At 35.7% G+C, this 21,322-nt stretch overlaps 1 protein-coding gene across 3 annotated transcripts in view; it reads right to left on the reverse strand.

Moving 5' to 3' along the window:
• The window catches only part of Mbd5 (methyl-CpG binding domain protein 5), a 115,894-nt gene that overhangs the window by 59,555 nt on the left and 35,017 nt on the right, over positions 1 to 21,322 (reverse strand). For all 3 annotated transcript variants that reach the window (XR_007834548.1, XM_051184726.1, XM_051184725.1), the window contains exon 2: positions 10,160 to 10,336. The gene's annotated coding sequence lies outside the window, so the exon portion shown is untranslated. The remainder of the gene's footprint in view (positions 1 to 10,159; positions 10,337 to 21,322) is intronic.

The following is a 21,322-nucleotide window of genomic DNA, read 5'->3' on the forward strand; positions in this document are numbered from 1 at the left end:
ATGTAAGGAAAAGTTTTCCAGTATTTTTCAAGGATGAGAGTTGTCTATAGTCAAAATTTTACAAAACCTTATATTGTGGTATACTCTCTTAAGTCTTTTATTAAGTTACAAGGTGCTATTTGAAAAACAAACATCAGGGATCAGCAGTAGCGTAACACGTTTATATAGGTGATCTTGATGGATCAGTTAAATAAAAAATAAGTTTGAATCTAACCTCTCAGTATTTTGGAGAGTGTGATGTCACAGTTGGTAGACTTGTGTTGTGAAGAACCCTTAAAAGTGGTCAATTTAACATGTACTATACAGTCACTGAAGCCATGAAACCAAATTAAAAATGTGCTTTGAGAATGGGTCATGGGTTTCCTAATAAAGTTTTCAGTGACAGCATAACTCACAAATTAAAAACATGCTGTACCTGAATGTCTGATGATGTGCTAGAAAACTGTGAAATTACAGGATTCAGGGGAGGTTTGAAACTGATTTCAAAAGATTTAAGTAGGAAATTAACACGCTATTAAACAGAATGCTATGTATAACTTAACAACTTAAATAGTGCAAACATGCTAACAACTAGTCAATCTTAATTCTTTGTGTCTATATATTTAAACTTGCCTAAAATCTTTAAGGGGTCTTTCGCTAGGAAAGCAAGAAATCATCTAATGAGCCCCAGCAGCCAGCTATCAGGTAAGAGTACTGTGGGCTGGCCACCCACTGGTCACTGTAACCTATAATATCCATTCCCATACCCAAATACCTAGGACCCATCATTTTCCCACTGTCCAACCATCCCCCCTGCAAGAGCTCCTAGAGACGCAAGCACCACCTGCACCAACTGGAAGAAGAAGTGAGTTACTGCCCCAATCCCTAGGCCGTAAGCCCCATCCACATCCTCTGCCTTTCCCTCTCCCATCTTAGCCACAGCAGCCAGCCAGTAGGTAAGACTTCTGTGCAGGCCACTACCATCCCACCCACTGGACTCTGTAATCTACCAGACCTACTCTGCTACCCAAACCCACAGAAGTCATCAACCTCTCCCTGGCCAACAATCCCAGGCAAGATCAAAAGCCCCTAGAGGTAGGCCCAAGCACCACCTGCACCAATTGGAAGAGCATTCTCCCTATGAACAGACCTCTACAGCAATAGTAGCAGATCCTATAGGTACAAGCAACACTCATACCAGTTGGAAGAACAGACCTCAAGGCCCTCTGCATGTTGGTAACAACTGTATAACTTGGTCTGTTTGTGGAGACCCTAGTTGTGGGACCAGGATCTGTCTCTGGTGCATGAGCTGAAACCTATTCCCTATGGTGGGATGCCTTGATCAGCCTTAATGCAGGGGGAAGAGCTTGGTCCTGCCTCAACTTGATATGCCAGGCTTTGTTGACTTCTAAGGGGGAGGTCTTACCCCTTCTGAGGAGTGGATGGGTGGGAGGCATAGGAAGGAAGTGGGGGGAAAGAATGGGAGGAGAGAAGGGATGGAAACTGTGGTTGGTAGATAAATTAAAAAAAAGAACTTAATAAAAAAAGAAACCATCTTACAATGAGGGCCATTGGAGATTTAGATGTATCCCTTATACTTCTATTTTGATATTATATCTCTGTTGTGGACCTACAGGCCCAAGCAATGTACGATTTTTCTTAAAATTTATCTGCACTCTTGTGAATGATATATGTAGGCACACACATGCATGTGTGTGGAGGTCAGCGGATAACACTGAAGTTGGTTCTTTCCTTAGACTTTCATGTGGGCTCCAGATAAATAACTCAAGTTCTGAGGTATGCATGCCAAGCTTTTACCTGCTAAGATATCTCACTAGCACAAAACATTAAATTTTAATATTTGATCAGTATTCATTAGCACTGCCATATAATTATTCATGTATTGGCATGACATTTTAATGTTGGGTGACAGATTATGAACATTATTTGCTCTTGTAAAATTATATGTATACATACATATGTACACACACATATAATAAAATAGACTTTGATCCAAGTCCCTATCCACTATCCTCTCTTCCCCTCTTCTCAAATCTCATTTACCAAATCCCTCTTTTACTTTCAAGATTTATTTATTTATTTATTTATTTGTTTGTTTGTTTTTGGTGACCCACTGCATTTGGTGACCTACTCTGTTCTTCCATGAACAGAGAGGTGACCTATTTTCTGGGGTTTGAGTATTGTACCACTGAGGACTATGACTTGTTTCCTGAGCTTGAACGTTTTTAATTATAGAGACACTGTTGATTGTTCTATAAAGAAACTGTACTGTTCCTGAATATTTTCCGTGTATGAATGTATCTTGCTATTTTTATCTTGAAAATTTGTCATGTATACATACATGTTTGTATACATATACATACACACACATATATTAGATTTGCTTTATCTTATTTTACATATGTGTGTTTTGCCTGCATGCATGCATGTGTGGCACATGTGTGCAGTGTCTACAGATGCCAAAAGAGGGTGTCAGAACCAGAGTTAGAGAAAGCTGTCAGCTGTTGTATACTGAGAACATTACCCATGTTTTCCACAAGAGTAGTAAGTGCCCTGGACAGATGAGCCATCTCTTTAGCTTCTCCTTTTCGAATATTGAGTCATTACCAGTTTGTATATTTTTTCCTTGGACACTTTTGTGTGACATTAAACATTACTTTGAATGTTTGGTGTGAATTTTTGGGAATTTATCTTTTGAAAATAGTATTTCTGTAAAACTTTAATAACCATAAACAAATTTGAGAAATGTTCCTAAAGATATAACTACACACATCTTAGTAATTCACCCAGAATTATTTGCTAAAATAGAAGAGTATAATTTTGGGTTCTTTAGGCATTCTTTAAACGTATGAAACAGTCCTAGGAAAGGACTTAAGGTCATGTTTCTCAAAATACTCAAGCCTATACATTCTATTCTTTCACAAAATATGGAATGTGTTCTACTTGTTTCCAGGACTCTGGTAATCTTGTCTCTTATAGATAACCATCAAACCAGGTGCAGTCACACTTTATTTTTTATAACTTTCAACATAAAAACTGAACACTTTGTCCTGCTTCCCAAATTTACATTTTAATATTACTATGCTTAAGAAGCCTATCTACAACAATCTTCCTTCTTTCCCTATGGACACCCATTTAGTTTATGTGGCATCAAGAACCTCTATAAAACAAGCTAAAACAGAGAAGACTATACTAGTCAAGCTACCACCTTGTCACTAGCATTTGGGATCTAAGATTCAGTTTATGCTTCAGGTTAATCTGTATTTCACAGACAGTTCTGTAATGATGAACATCAAATGTGTGAGTTTATATAAATGTGTGGTTGGAGGAAGATAGCTGTTAAAATTCTATCAATGCTTTCATTTTCCCTTCAATATGTAAATCAGTCTCTGGAAATTGGCTTTGAGAGAACCCAGTTTTACTGACTTCGTTTTCTTTGTTGCCCAGCTTCTTTGGATCATTCAGAATTTAAGATGTTACTTCCCCCCAAAACTATAATGTAAAGCACAGGTACTCCTTCATTTGCAATTAATTCACTGAGACATTCCATTTTCGGCTTATTAGCAATATCCATCTGCTTATTGACACTCTTTTCATAGGAATATACACACACTGAGAAGGAACCCCTATCTTCCCCATATTCACACTTCCTACATTAATTATTTCTTGATGATTACAATATAGTTAACACATTTTACATTCTGTCTTTTTATTACTTAAGCTTATGATGCATTTTAGCATCACAGGTCTAAAATGAGTGGTTTTAAAAGAAGTAAATGACTGTATGCATTTTGACAAAATCTAAAAAGCATTTTTTTTTTTTTGCTCTGGATTTATGCCTAAGGATCTCAAAACTTCTGAGTGATAACTTCTATAGAGAAGAGATGGCTTCTATGAAGACAAGTACAAACTTTCTATTTTAATAAGTAACATATTAATTGTATTAATAAAGGCACTAGACAATGGATAAAACAATATATAAAAATTAAGCTTATATATGAACAGGGTGCTATTACTGCAGTAGACCTCCTTCAATCTGCTTCATTGAAATTCTTATAAATATAAGAATAAAATTATTATACATTACTAAATGTATTTAAAAGTCAAGCTCAAAAATCTATGACTAAATATCAAATAATATGTGTGACATCTATGCAAGTACTAAGCAGCCATTCTTCATAAATCTTTCTGAATGACATCAAATGCTACAGTCACTGGAATAATGTCAAACTTTACCAACAGTAAAACACAATGAATTGGTTTTGTGTGATGATATTCTACATTGATGCACATGATAAACTGGTCTGTGCTCAGAGGATATACTTGGATACATAGTAGTACAGAATTAAACAGCTGATGATTTTTCAATTATCAATATTAGACTTTAAGTTAAGTAAAATAAGGACTTTATTTCATATGTGCTATAACTAAATATATCACTAAACTTTTATAATATGATTTTAAAGTTAGCTCATGAAATATTTATAAAAAGGAAGTCTACTCCAATCCTACATTGGCAAGACTGAATGCTTCATTTTTCAAACTGACAGTAAGATTCAGATAGAACAATCCTCTGTGCTCATATCTTAAATAGTATATGAACAGCAGTGGGTGTGACCAGAATAAAACACAATATTAGCACTAAAAAATGACTACAACATAGCTATCATTTAATTGAATAATAAATAAAATAACCACAACCTTTTTACTATTTGTTAAATTATGTTTGATAGAGTAATTTTAGATGGCATTTCCTCTAATTATCTTTTCATAAACTATTAATTATTTAAATGACTTCATTGTGCCTATCCAGCCCCCAGCCAATCTTCACATATCTATTTAAGTCATGCATTTTTACTTGTAAGTATTCCTTTTCGAAGAAAAACTTGAAGCATATTAACCCATTTTAAACTAGTTATTATTTTCATTTGGTTCTTATTATGCCTGTGTGGCCACTTCTAAAACATATCTTTTGAAACATCTTCTATAAGTGATCCAAAATGCTCTACGAGGCTTGGCTTCCCCAAACAACTATCAGCATAACTATATTTTGTTAATCAGTTTGTTCAGAATGACTTTCAATAGTGCATCTCTCCTTGCTTGATCACCAAAGTTCTCAGATTCTAGATGTTCTGCTCTCTTTGAGCAGAAAGTATAAAAGTCCACAACTTGTGTGGCTCAGCTGTTAAGAACATTGACTGCTCCTGCAGGGGAGCAGTGTTCAATTCCCAGCATCCTCATGGTGGTCTGTAACTCCAGTTCTAGAGGGGATCCAGTGTCCATTTTTGGCCTCTGTGGGCACCAAACATGCATGTGGTACACAGACACATGTATAGGAAAAATACCCATACAAGCAAAGTAAAAATATTAAAAAAGTTTGTAACCCAAGAATGATGTAAAGTCATACAGGAAAGTATCCATCACAAATCTGAAAGTCTTGGTTTGGCATAGGCTCATAAAGTTTTGGCGCTCTTCACAAATAAGGCAAACAGCACTTGTCCCCTAATGGACAAAAGAGTACAACCATGTCAATTATTTTTGGTTATAAAATTTTATCAACTGCCAGCTGGGCATTGGTGGTGTACACCTTTAATACCAGCACTTGGAAGGCAGAGGCAGGCCTCTGTGAGTTTGAGACCAACCTGGCCTATAAGAGCTAGTTCCAGGACAGGCTCCAAAGCCACAGAGAAACCCTTGTCTCAAAAAATAAAAACAAAAACAAAATTTTATCAACTCCCATGTTTGAGTCATATAGAAATCTTAAATTATGAGTGTGATAGATTGCAAATTTCCCTGACCTCAAGCAGCTCCCTTGTAGTTGAGAAGGGAGAAGCTGTCTGTCCAGCTTAGCTGAGTTCTGTCAAGCAGTTGAATGTAGAACCACCATGTGGAACAGGGATGAGGTGGCTCAGCTGATTGGGTAATAAACTGCAAATCCATAGAACTATTAGTAGAGATAACAAAACCCTCTACTGGAAATAATAAGGCTAAAGTAGAGTTGGCTAGTTAGCACCATTTATTAATAGTGTAAGCCTTAACTCTTATTTCCTATAACATAAAAATTATAACAGTATAGCTTGTTCTTGAAAAAAGTTAACCTCATATATGCTTAGAACATCGTAGTGTTCAAATTATTATTTGTAAATATCTATTAAAATCATGGAAAATCTATTTATGTCCTGGAGGAGGGCAATGATATGATTACGTAGAAAAAACATGCCAAAAAGTTGCTGTATAATGATGATTTTTCTTTTTGGAGTCAGTGTTTCAGTACATAGCCCTAACTGGTATGGGACCCACTGTGTAGATTAGGCTGGCCTTGAACACACAGATATCTTTCTATGTCTCTTCTCAAGTGCTGAGATTAAGGAGTATGCAACCATGCCTAAACCTAACTTGATAATCTTAATTTAAAAAGTGTTAACATATGTCACAATAAAAACAGTATAGCAGCAGCCTCAAATAACTAACATATGCATAGGAATATGACACCAGCGCCCATCACATGTTCTTTGGTAATAGAAACATTTTATTTTTATGTTTTGTACTAAGCAAACTTTAGCTCTCTGTAGCTGGGAAAATATTTCTTAAAACCTCAGTATTCTATCCACAGAACATGGAATTAATGTTCTCAAAAGCACCTGGAAAATGCTCTAATAGAAACATTCATTAACTTTGTGCTTAGGGCTGTTATAAAATATTTTTGTCTTTTTTTTTCTCCCCCCAAAAAAGATTAGGATAAGGAGGATAAATAAAGAATAGTAAGAGCAGCGAAGGAAAAAGGACAGGTAACATATAAAGGCAGACCTATCAAAATTACACCTGACTTCTCCATGGAAACCCTTAAGGCCAGAAGGTCCTGAATAGATGTTCTACAAGTATTAAGAGAATACGGATGCCAGCCCAGGCTACTATACCCAGCAAAACTCTCAATCACTATTGATGGAGAAAACAAGATATTTAATGACAAAACCAGATTTTCCCAATACGTATCTACAAATCCAGCCAGCCCTACAGAAAGTATTGGAAGGAAAACTCCAACCCAAGGAAGGTAACTATGCCCACAAAAATGTAGGCAACAGATAATCTAACTACACCAGAAACCAAGGGTAAAGCAGAACAAATATATTCACAATACCACTGCCAACAACAAACCTAAATCAAACAAGCATCAACAATCAATGGTCCTTACTCACTCTCAACATTAATGGTCTTAACTCACCTATAAAAAGACACAGGCTAACAGAATGGATACAAAGACAGAATCCATCCTTCTGCTGCATACAAGAAACACATCTTAGCTCCAAAGACAGACATTACCTCAGGGTAAAGGTTTGGGAAAAGATCTTCCAATCAAATGGAACCAAGAAGCAAGCAGGCATGGCTATCCTAGTATCTAACAAGTTAGACTTCAAACCAAAATTAATCAAAAGAGATGAAGACGGTCATTTCGTATTCATCGCAGGAGAAATCCATCAACACAAAGTCTCAATTCTGAACATCTATGCCCCTAATACAAAGACACCCACATTTGTAAAAGAAATGCTACTAAAACTCAAAGCTCATACAAAACCTCACACACTTATAGAGGGAGACTTCAACACACCACTCTCAACACTAGACAGGACCACAAATCAGAAACTCAACAAAGAAACAAAAGAACTAACAGAAGTTATGTCTCAACTGGGTTTGACAGACATCTATAGAACATTCTATCCAAACACAAAAGAATATACCTTCTTCTCTGCTCCACATGGAAGCTTCTCTAAAATCGACCACATACTAGGTGGAATAACAAACCTCAACAGATACAAGACCTTATCAGACCACCATGCTTTAAAATTGGAATTCAACAACACAAATAGCAGAAAACCTGCAAACTCATGGAAACTGAACAATGTGCAATTGCAGTTCCTCTTCTTTTACAAAAAATTATACCATAACACTTGGCTATTCCATTGTCAGTCTTCCTGATTGCAGATGAGACCCAGAATTTCCCTTGAAAGCTTCCCTTTGTAACTTTTCAATTATAGAAGGGTGTGAAAATGGAGGGTCTGCATAAATAGATGAACACCACGTCCTTTCTTCATATAAAAACTGAGTGAAAACTAGTTTCAACTACATAGTCTTAAGTCTTTTTTTCATAATTATTCTTTAAAAATAATAGGTTATCATAGGGAATCTATAAAATAATAAACTAATTCTGAAGGAAAATTATTTGTGATACATTCCTACCTATTAGTCCTATGATGTTGCATTTTTGCTTTTGTGTATTTGAAGATTCTCATGAAGATTAGTGATAACAAATCCTTGTGCATATTTATAAAAATAACATGCAAGTTAAACATGGCAGATATTGTATTTTATCCTTGTATGAACAGTATTTTAGCTACTTCAGATGCAGGCTATTTTATGCATGCCAGAGTATTATTCAAGTACACAGTCATCATCTAGTTAACCAATAGGTCTCTTCAAATGTAAATATGTTATCTATGACCAACATCTTTTATTACCTTCATTCCACATGCAAACCCTGCCATGGACAACCACCATTATTTTTGTTTACTTCAATGAGATCAAGCAAGTCTTGTAGATTTCACTAATAAGTGAGATAATGCAATATTTGTCTTTGTCTAACTTTTATCTTCCAGTTTATTACAAATTGTAGGATTTTGTTCTTTGTAATGGCTGTACTATATTCCTCACCAAGTGTGTATCACATTTTCTTTATATTCACTTATCTGCCTACACTTATATACACACTTTATAATAAATACATAAGTAAAAATCTCTCTCCCACATACTGATTCAATCCTTTGGATATATAACAGTTATGAGACCGCTGGGTCAGGTAACAGTTCTAGTTTATTTTATTTAGGAATCATCATGCTTTCCCCATAATGGTTATACTAATTTACTTTTTAAAAAAAAAACCACTAATGTGTACGGTTTTCATCTTTCTATATCTATATCAGCACCTGTTATCATTCGTCATTTCAGTAGCCATGCTTGTTGGAGTGAAGACATCTCATTGTGGATTTAACATAAATTTCTGCAAGTCTTCTTTTGAAAAAGGTATTTTTCTTTTTTAAATTGAATTACTTTCCTACGAGTTTTAAAACATAAGGTTTGAATATTAAGCTCTTCAGTATATATAGTTGGCAAATAGTTTTCCCATTTTATAGGTTATCTCTTCCCAATTTTTGATTATTTCCTTTGTTGCACAAAAAAACCCTTCTAGTTTGGTACAATATTATCTATTTTATGCTTTTGTTATCTGTGTATACATACATGTATATATACACACCATAACACACACACACACACACACACACACACACACACACACACACACACTAGCCCTGGTCAATGTCATTAAGTATTTATTTTATTTTTTTTTCTAGTATTATAAGTTCAGTTGTAATGTTTAAGTATGAAATCATTTTAAATGAAAATCAGGTTACTCTTAAAGCAAAAATATGGCAACAATGTAGTCAATGAGGTACTCATTCAAGACAATATTTCAGCACATGTATAAATACCTAGGGCCACACAGATCTACTAGATCTCCAGACAATGGTTAAATATAGCATAATTGTGGTCTGATTAAACTTCTGATAAGTTCTCCCAAGAAATGAGATGGAGAGTGCTTCTATATATACTTTAGAGGGGGATTCCCTAAAGCATACAAGTTACATGAAATAAGTGATCCTTTATTGTGTTTAAGTTCAGACATCAGAAAGAAACTGAATAGCGATATTTACAGATGTTGTGTGAGATCATATATAACCACTTAGAAGGGGATCTTGTTAGCATGGGACTGATTCTCACTGGGACCCTAAGAGTGGCCATGATAATTGGCTCACCAAAGAAAACTTATGCACAAAATATTTCACTGGAGACTTGGAAGGGAATTTCAAAAGCCCAAATGAGGCATAAAGTATCTCAGGGGATAGTATCGATGGGAAGGCAACCATATAGAAAATAAAGTATCTACAAATAAATGCATTATGAAATATTAGTTATAAAAAGGAGCACTTTGGGTCAAACCTCAATTACAAAAGTGTTGGCTTGTACAGGGCTTATAATAAATGATTGAAAATTAATTGGCAATATTTAAATTGATAAACTTCAATGAAAACATAAAATTCCTGTTTACCTGAGAAACTGGACAGTGAGTGTGGTAACAGTAGGTCAACATCCCTGCCTTGCTACAGTTATCTGGAGCAGAGCAGTGGCTGCTCCTCCAGAGAGGGCTTGGCTCTCCAGCTTGCTTCAACGGCTTCCTGCTTCATTCCACCATTCTGGCCTCTGTAAGTGATTAGGTTTCCAACTTCTGGAATAGAAAGGAGTTTGCGATAAGAGCTGAAACACACACTTTCACCTTGATAAGAGGCAAAATTAATTTTTACTCATCATTTGTACTGTATTTTCATTTCTTAGAAAGGGTGGGGGTTTAGCACTTAGTAAGCTAGCATACATTCTTAGTATTTGTAGGAACACCACTAAACCAATAAAAGCCATAAGCATACAGAGGTGACTTATTAAGGACACTAAGTTGGCCCTTAACTGGTGATTGTTGAGTCAGTTGACTACATGAAGAACTCTCAATTCATATGTCTTCTACATCAGAAGATGATATAATAATTTACTTTTCATTAAGAGATATAAAATGTTACAGATTTTCCCCTTGGAAAGCTTTTTCAAAGGTACGCTTAGACTTTGTACTTACTCTGTTGCACCCTGGCTTTCAGAGACATTTGCTTTATGTGGAGTGATAAGGCTTTTCCATATCTTGGGTGAAATTACCCTTATAGTGATTTAGCTTATTTTGTTCTGTTTCAGTATCAAGGGACAACCTTCTGAGTATACTATGAATTTTGTAAATTCTTATATAACAAACTCCCAAATAACTAGTCTATCATGGCAATTAGATTTTTGTAATAATGAAGATATTTGTAGGCCAATGTTGTAGAATATTGTTTTGTGTTATATTTGTTTGTGCTGTGGAACATTTGTTTAATGATGCAAAGATGTGTTGCACTCTTTTATGCTATACTTTAATTCTGTGAAGCTGTGTTACTTTGCCTGTCTAAAACACCTGATTGGTCAAATAAAACTAATAGCAAGGCAGAAGAAAGAATAGGCAGGGGCTGGCAGGCAGAGAGAATAAAGAGGAGAAAACTGGAAGAGGTTCTTAGAAGAAGAGGAGATCGAGGAACGAGAAAATAAGGGGCCAGCCACACAGCAGACAATGAATAAGAAGAAAGATATACATAATAGATAAAGAGAAAAGCCCAGAGGCAAAAGGTAGATGGGATAGTTTAAGAAAACCTGGCTAGAAATAAACCAAGCTAAGGGTAGACATTCATAAAAAAGAGTAAGGGAGCTGCGAGGTGGGTCCCCAAAGAGCCAAAAGAGTGAAAAAGGAAAAAGAAAGAAAGGAAAAGAAACCCCACAACCCACAATATTTTGGCATACCAACTTGAGGCTCTGCAGTATCCATCTAGAGTCTAAGAAAGGGGGGGAAAAAAGGCACAGCACAGCTCTTTTAAGAATTTCTGATGTACAGAAAGAGCCCTTTTTAATGCTAAGTAGAAACAACAACAAAGTAAAAATTCCTGTTATGGGGCAAAGTACTAGCATTCCATAGATGGGGCTGAAAAAAGAAGTTGGGTGCTTACAACTATAGCGATACATGGGAGGTAGAGGCAGGAGGCTAAAGAGATCAAAGTTAACCTTAGCTACATAATGATTTTGGGCCAGCATGGTCTAAAGGTGCCCCTATTTTAAAAGCAAACAAATCAAAAGGAGCAAGACATAGACCAGGGAGTGCAAGACAATGTAACTCAAATTATAGGAAGTTATATTTTTCTTTATTATAGAATTCCCGAGTAAAAGAAAGATGACAGCTATAATATTAAATAACCAAATATATAAATAATCCTAGAATTATGTTATCTTCTAGAAATATGGTGGGCACTTTATACATAAATATGGTAACTCATTTAATCTTTAGTTAAGACACTACAAGGAAGTACTTTGAATACTTTTATTATAGAGTGAAATTAATGCAAGAGAAATGAAATAACTTTACTTCCTTTCCATCTTGGATATAATTCATATATACTTTCTTTTACCCAGAGTATCATCATTATCTATCATTTATACATCTTACTGTTTATCATATTACTATTTGTCTCCTCTGAAAAGAAGGCAAGCATTGTAAGCACAGGGGATACAGTGGACATCGTAACAGACAAAAATCTTTGAGAATTGTTTTACTATGAGTTCAATAACTTCTCAAACACTAATTTTGTAGTGTGCTTTCCCCCCAAGACACAAAGTACTTTACAAATTCTTGAGTTAAAATATTTGCTAAAAATATTTTGAGTAGATCAGGAAAATAATTACTCATTAAGCATATCCTAGCCATGCTCATCAGTCGCTCTCAAAGAGCTAGAGAATAGTTATTTCTGGCTTCAAAGAACAGTTAGGAATTGAAACAAGGTAGAAGCATGAAGGCATAAACAAGAAACCCTTGTATTTCATGATCTCCATTCCTCATTCAGCAAATGTTATCTAAAATACCAACTCATCTTTCCTCCCCTCCATCATAATCTAAGCCCAACTAAACATTATTGTAATGTTCATAATATCATGAGCTTGAAATGACCTGTAAGCTTTCATGAAACCAGATTGCACAAGGCAAGCTTCCCATGGAAGGAAGCAGCCAACAGTCCTACCTAGCTATGATATCTATGAACCACAAAAATAACCATCAAGGGATGATAAGCCTAAGAGTGCAGTAGTGGCATGTATAACTTGGTGGTAACAAACAGCTAATTGGACTTAAGACTTATTCAATAAGAGGGAACTCATACTTGGTATCAGAAACTTAGCCAACTAAGTGCTAGTGAAGGCATGGATCCTGGAGGAAAACATACAATCTCCACTTTACTAAATTATCATAACCCCTAACTACATTTTCAATATTTGTTCTTGTATCCACATATAAGTTTAGTCTTACTGCTCATCAAGGAAACTTCTCTTTTCAACAGATAGAGACTATTATGACAAAACACAAGCAATCACAATGCAGTTTTGGAGCCCAGCCCAAAAGTTATTACATACATACATACATACATACATACATACATGCACGCATGCATGCTACACTTAAGGCTCAGGGATCATTATGGAAGAGGGGCTGAAAGAGTGTAAAAGAAAGAGCACATTATGTTTCCTAGAAATGTGTGGTGGTTTGAATGAAAAATGTTCCCCACTGACTGGGAGGTTGTTGCACACCTTTAAACCCAGCATTCAGAAGGCAGAGGCAAGCAGATCTGTGTGAGTTTGAGGCCCGCTTGGTCTACAGAGCTAGTTCCAGGGTAGCTACAGTTACACTGGGAATCCTTGTCTCAAAGAGACCAACCAAGAAACCAACCAAGAAACCAACCAATCAAAAACAATGGCTCCCATAGGCTCATACATTTGAAAGCTTAGTCCCCATAGTGTGGCACTATCTGAGAAGGACTAGGATGTGTGGCCTTGTTGGAGGAAGTGTGTCACTGGGCTTTGAGACTTCAAAAACCTGTATAAGTCCTGTCTCTTTCTCTTTCTTGGCCCGTAGATCTCAACTCCACCTGCCATGCTTACTGCCATGCTCTCTACTATGAACAGATTACATCCCTGAAAGTATAAGAAAGCACCCAATTAAATGCTTAATTTTATGAGTTGCTTTGTTTCTGGTGTCTCTTCACAGATATTGAACAATGACTAATATAGACTGTCAGAAACCCATAAAATCTTAACAATATGACTGCCTAAACAAGAGCCTAACACGAACAGCAACAGACACACCAATATAGTTGGGAGCAGGGAGAGTCCAAGAGGTTTCCTTCCTACACAAAAAACTACAGACAACCAAGGATTGCTCAGAGTGGGAGGAATAGTCTTCCCTAGAGAATAGCACACCATTGATTATCCAATACCTAATACTTAGCTCTGAAAAGATATATACTAGTAACATTACACAACTGAGCAGGTTGTACATGTATATTTAGGAATATACATAAGTATGTATAACATCAATTAACAAAGAAATAGGCCATGGATTTGAAGGAAAGCAAAGAAGGGTATATGGTAGGCTTTGGAGGAAGGAAAGGGGCAATGGTGTAATCATATTATAATCTCAAAAAACAAAAGAAATAATTAGAATAATACTAAAAGCAATATTTCAGACTGGAGAAGAATAAGCATAGCCAAGAAAATATGGGAGGAAAATAAATGAAGCTATAATTATTGAAACACAAAAATAGGACTAAGAACACCAAACAAACAAAATACCCCAAACAAACACAAAACTAAAATGACTGCAACCAACACACATCATTCATTAATAACTCTTAATTTAATGGCCTTAATTTCTCAATAAAAAGGCACAGGTTAGTTGACTGGATTAAGTAATAAAACCCATCTTTTTTCTGTCTACAAGATAATCACCTTATTTTAAAAGTAGGAACCACCTTAAAGTAAAAGGATGGACAAAGCATTCCAAGCCAATGGGCTCAGGAAAGAAGCACTTTTCGCTATCCTAATATCTGACAAATAGACTTCACACTAAAACAAATCACAAGAGATAAAGAAAAACAATTTTAATTAAAGCAGTAATCAACTAAGTAGACATTTCGATCCTAACCATATATGTACTAAACTCAGGCACACCCAATTTCATGAAAAGTGTATTGCTGTATTTGAAGATACAGATTAACTACAGTTCCAGATGATTTTAATACACCACTTCCTCCTACAGCAGGTCATTAGGACAAAAAAATAAAAAGAGAAACATCAGAATTGTATGATATTATCAGGGCTAGAGAGATTGCTCAGTTGTTAGTAAAACTTGCTACTCTTCCAGAGGACCTGTTCAGTGCCTAATACACACAAGGTGGCTGGAAAACCTCTGTAACTCCAGTTACAAGGGAACTGATGACCTCTTCTGGCCTTGGCAAATACCAGGAATGCACATAGTACTGTATATGCATACAGGCAAAACACTCAAAGATTTATAAATAAATGAATCTTTAAATGGAATATCAATTGGATACATCAATTGAATACTAAAGGTATATAAAGAATATTTCATTGAAACACAAAAGAATATACATTCTAGTAAGCAGCCTACCAAAGCTCCTTTGAAATAGACCATATTTTGGAACTTAAAACAAACCATAAAAATACAAAATGCTGAAATACTTTCATGTATCCTATCTACTCTAAGGCAATAAAACTGAAAACCCACAACAAACAAGTCTCTAGGGAGTGCACAAACACATGGACATCAAACAACATAGTACTGAATGAAGAATGAGCAAAAGAAGCCAGGGAACACACAAACAAACAATCCCAGAATTAAAGGAAAATTAAAACACAACACATTAAAACTTCTGGGAGACATTAAAAACAGCCCTAAAAGGGAAATACATAGTTCTAAGTGCTACATTAAAAATCAGAAAAAAAAAGCACAGTAAATAACAATGGTGCTACTGAAGAATTTTAAGAAACAAGAACAAATCAAACCAAAATCCAGTAGATAGCAAAAAATAATAAAAACAAAACAAGACATTAATGAAACAGAAACACAGTTAATAATATAATCAATGAATCTAAGAGGTGGTTATTTGGGAAGATAAACAAGATTGATAGATCCTTGGCCAAGAGAAAGAAATGACCTAAATGAACAGAGAAACATTACAACAAACACCAAAGAAACATAGACTATCTTAAGTGAATACTTTTAAAAGCTACACCTATATCCCATTGAGTTAGAAAATCTAAAAGAACAAACATGTTTTTAAACAAACATGTTTTTAGAATCAACCCAACCATCCAAATCACCAAAGAGGAGATCAGCAATTTACACAGACCTGCAACAAATGAGTTAAAATAGGGACAAAAGCTTCTGAATAGGTAGAGCAGTCGGCTATGGCCAGACCTTAAGAAAAAAATTTTTGAGGCTATAAGATAATTACAGCATTACTTCCTGCTAAACTTCCCTTTATATCCCTCCCCATTATCTTTCAGATTCAAAGACACCCTTTTTTCACTGTTACTGCATGTACATATTATATGTATTAATAAACATACCCTGTTTAGTCTTTATAATGTTGCTTGTATGTTTGTTTTCAGGGATGACTTTTTGACACTGGATAAGTAGTTGCTGTGTTCTTCAATGGGCAAGACCACCTTTCCCAGCTTTCCTTCGTTGCCTATACATGCAACAATTCTCTAGTAAGATTTACAAATGTTTCAAGAAGAGGGAAAGCATGCCTGGCAGCAGAAACCCAGCTAACTACTGAATGCCAGTGAATGCATGGTCATTGGAGAAGAATATGCAACTCTAATTTACTAAAGCAGCATAATCTCTAACAACAATATGTAAACTCTTGTCCTTATACCCACACATAAGTGTAGTCTTCACTCCTTGTGATAATATATTATTTATGACTTAATAATAAAGGTTGCCTGAAGAATCAGAATGCAAAGCCAGCCACACTAGTTAGCTCTAGAAGCTGGGCAGTGGTAGTAAACACCTTTCATCCCAGGACTCAGCAGACAGAAACAGATGGAGCTCTGTGAGTTCAAGGCCACCCAGGGCTACATTAGAGGGAAATCAGTCTAAAAGAAAAGCAGAGCTCACACCTTTAATCCCAGCTCTAGAGCATATATAAGGAGCAGTCTAGGATTCTGAGGCTTTGTGGAGAGCAATGCAGTCTGGAGATGCAATCTGAGGTCTAGTGGATTGCCCCTTGGTAGAACTGAGATCACATTGATTGAGATCACATTGATAGAAGTGAGACTCTCTGTCTGCTTTGCTTCTTTGATCTTTAGCTTGAACCCCAATATCTGTCTCTGGGTTTTTATTATTTGTGCTATACCTCTCCATCAAGGAAATTTCCTTTTGCCAGAGATCACAACAGAAAACTGCAACCAAAGAAAATGCGCAGTTGTAGAGATCAGTCCAAATATTATAAAACATTCCTGCACCTAAGGCCTTCATGTTACCAGGAGCAGGAATCTGATATCTTCAAGCATGAGAGAGCAAACTGGAGATATCTTTCAACTGTCAAAAGCACCTCCAGGGGTAGCAAGCTTCAACACCCTAAACCTCCCTAAAGCAACTGGGAAACAAGTATTCAAATATATGAGGTGATTATGGACATTCTAACTCAAACTATCACATGTTTGAAGTGCTAGTTAGATCAATATGAGAAGACAAGGAAGTTAAAGGAATACAAGTAATAAAAGAAGTCAATTCATTCCTATTTGCAGATGATAGAATGTTATAGACAAGAAATCCCAAAAATTTCAACAGAAAACTTCTAGAAATGATGAACACCAGTAAAGTGACAATAATGAACATACTGGGAAGGCATTCATTGAAATATTACTATTTGTAACAGACAGTAGAAGATGGAAAGCATCCTATGTTAATGAGTGGTAAAATTATTACTGAGAAAATAACTATTCTTCCAAAATAATTTAGATTCAATGCAATCCAAACAAAAATCTCCATGGCACACCTCATAGAAAGAGAAAAAAATTCTAAAATTAATTTGGAATCCCAAAAGAGGAGAGATAGCCAAAGTATCCTAAGCAAAAAGAAAAATTCTAAAAGCAAACTTCAAGCTGCATTTAAGAGTTATGGAAATGAAGACAGCATGGTAGTTAAATGGAACAGAATATAAGCCCAAATATGAGTACATCACATATTTGACAAAGATGTCCAACATATACACTGGGGAAAAGATGGCATCTTCAACAATGGTGCTGGGAAAGCTGGATGTCCACAAGTAGAATGAAATTAGAGCAGTATCAAAGACTTTATTTTGAAACCTGAAACTACTATAGGAAAGCATAAACAATACCCTGTAAGATATAGGTGTAAGGAAAGACTTTCTGAATAGGACTCCATTCACTCAGGAATTCCGTGTAACAAAGCACAAATGTGGTCTCATAAAACTAAAAGGCTTCTGTGTAGCAAGGGAAACAATCAAGTTTCCTGATGAGGATACTTAGAGAGTGGGAGAAAATCTTTACCAGATGTTCATCTGAAAGAGATGTACACAGAATATACAAAGAACTCAAAAGAACAAGAGTCAAGGAAAAAGAATGATCCAATTAAAAATGGATCTGAATAGAATTCTCAAAAAGACACCCAAAGTGTCTTACTCTTTACACCCTGTGGATCTCTGTGTTAATTAGCATCTACTGCAAGGAGAAGCTTCTTTGATGCACCCATCTATGGGTATAGCAATATGTCAATAGAGGCATTTTATTGCTATGTTTCTTTAGCAGAATAATAATATTAAATTTTCCTCTATAGTCCATGACCTACCTCGTTTCAAGATCTTAGCAACTTTAGCATTGTTAGATGTGGGTTTTTTCTCATGGAGTAGGCCTTAAATCCAATTTTAAAAAGCAGTTGGTTACTCCTATAACACCTGTGCCCTATTGTGCCTGTAGAGCTTATAGGCAGGCCATAGTTGTAGGTCACAGGATTTGCAGTTTGTGTTATACTGATGATTACTTTTCTTCTCTAATAGGATGCAAAGTACCTTCCAGCACCATGAAAATTAGTCAATACTGATAAAATATCTAGCTGGGCACGAGCATGATTTCTCCATGCTTGATGACATAGCAATTTGTTGTCTTTATCAAATTCCTTCCCTCATGGCTCAAAATCTGTGTGGAAGAGGAGGAGTAAAGAGTGTAAGAGACAAAGGTGGTGGATAATGCACATGTACATGTTTATTAATTAAAGGAGAAGAAGTCATGGATTTTAGAGAGTGGGGGAAGACATGGGAGGAAATGAGAGGGTGCGATAAAAATGACATAAGTATCCAAATTTGAAATTCTCAAAAAACAATATGTAAAAAATTGAAAAAAAAACCTAAAAATTTCACTTATTTTGCTTTTTGCTTTAGATTATTTAAGCCCTTCAGTATGCATGATTTATTTTGACTAGTAAAATATATACTACAAAAGAGGCATATTAGTGATAGTTGCAGTTTTAATTAATCTTTATTAGCTAATTACTGTACCTTTTTTTTACCCTACTTTATGGCATTAACACATTAACCCCTATACCTGATTCCTGAGTTTTCATTGATAAGATTAACTTTAAAAATTCAGTAGCATTCCTATTTACAAATGACACATAGACTGAGAAAGAAATCAGAGAATCATCTTTTACAATGGCCTCAAAGCTATAAAATATCATGGGACAACTAACCAAGCAAGTGAAACATTTGTATGACAAAAACTTCAAATCTCTGAAGAAGGAGACTGAAGAAGATATCAGAAGAGTGAATGATTATGGATCAGGAAGATTAACAGTTGCATTGGCAATCTTACCAAAAGCAATCTACAGATTCAGTGCAATTTTTACAAAAATTACAATGCAATTCTTTATAGACTATGAAATAACAATACTAAACTTCATATGGAAAAACAAAAACAAAAGAGGACAGCTAGTTAATCCTGCACAATAAGAGAAGTTCTAGAGGTATCACTATCCCTGATTTCAAGCTGTACTACAGAGCAATAGTAATAAAAACAAGATGGTATTGGATAAAAACAGACATATTACTCAATGGACCCAGACATGAATGCACACACCTATACACACCAGAGTTTTGATAAAGAAGTTAGAAATACACAATGAAACAAAGAAAGCATCTTCAACAAATGGTGCTGATCTAACTAAATGCTTGCATGTATAATTCAAATTGATCCCTATTTATCACCCTGTATAAAACTCAAGTCCAAGTGGATCAAAACCTGAAACATAAAACCAGACATATGGAACATGACAGAAGAGAAAAGTAGGGAATAGTCTTGAATGCACTGGTATAGGAGACCAATTCAAGATCAGCAGTTAATAAATGGTACCTCATGAAACTTAAAGGCTTCTGTAAGGGAAAAGATACTGTAATTAGGACAAAATAACAGCACACAGAATAGGAAAAGATTTTCACCAATTCCACATCCAATAGAGGACTAATATCCAAAATACATAAAGAACTGAAGAAACTAGACATTAACAAACTAAACAATCCAATTAAAAATGTGGTATAGATCAACTAGAATTCTTGAAGGAGGAACCTCAGATAATTGAGAAATACTTGAAGAAGTGTTCAATACCTTCAGCCATTAGGGAAATGCAAAATAAACTGACTTTGAGATTCCATCTTATACTTGTCAGAATGACTAAGATAAAAAAAAAAAAAAAAAAAAAAAAAAACAAACAAAAAATAAAGAAAAGTAACAGCTCATGCTAGTGAGGATGTGGAGCAAGGGGAACACTCCTTTACTGCAGGTGAGAGTGCTCTATTTACCTCAAGACCCAGCTAAACCACTCAATCATATACCCAAAAAATGCTTCATCCCACCACTTGTTCAACTATGTTCACAGTAGTTTTATTTATAATAGCAGGCCCTGGAAAAGCTGAAGAATAGATAAAAAAAAAATGTGGCAACTTTACACAATGGAGCATTGCTCAATTGTTAAAAAAAAAAATCACAAAACCTGAAAAAAAAAATTCTGAATGAGGTAACCCAGGCACAGAAAGACAAACATGATATGTACTCACTTATAAGCAGATATTAGCCATTAAGTATATGATAAGCATGCTATAAATCCATATATCCAAAGAGTCAAAGCAACAAGAAGGAGGGCTCTTGGTATGCATGGATCTCCCTGGGAAGAGGATAGAGAATCCATTTTGTGTGTGGACTGGGGGCAAGTGGAGATGGGAAATGGAAGGATCAGGTGGTGGGATGAAGGGAGAAACAGCTGGAATTGGAGGGCATATGCAGAGTGAGGTAGAAACCTAGTTCAACAGAAACTCCCTGGCATCTATGAAGGTCACCCTAGACAGGAGTCCTAGTATTGAAGGATATGGAGTCTGAACGATTAATCTGTAACCAGGTGAGACTTCCAGTGGTTAGGATTGGGACAGCAACCCATTCACAAAACCTTAGACCTACAAGGTCTGCAAGATGTGCAGGGGTAGTAGTGGCAACTAATAAGTGGTCTAATTTGAGACTCTCACGGAAGCCCATGCCAGACACTGCCTTGATGAGCAGGAACTGGAGGCTGGGTAGCTCACAGACCTAGGGTAGAACCAAACACAAACAGAAAAGAGAAAAAAGGAAACAAAGGGAAGGGAAGGGAAGGAAAGGAAAGAAAAAGAAAATGGGATACTTCCTAATGATATTCTGGTATATCCTGGTTGTTACCTGAGAGGCTTCCTCT

This window comes from Phodopus roborovskii, unplaced genomic scaffold (assembly GCF_943737965.1).
Source record: "Phodopus roborovskii unplaced genomic scaffold, PHOROB, whole genome shotgun sequence".
NCBI lineage: Eukaryota > Metazoa > Chordata > Mammalia > Rodentia > Cricetidae > Phodopus > Phodopus roborovskii.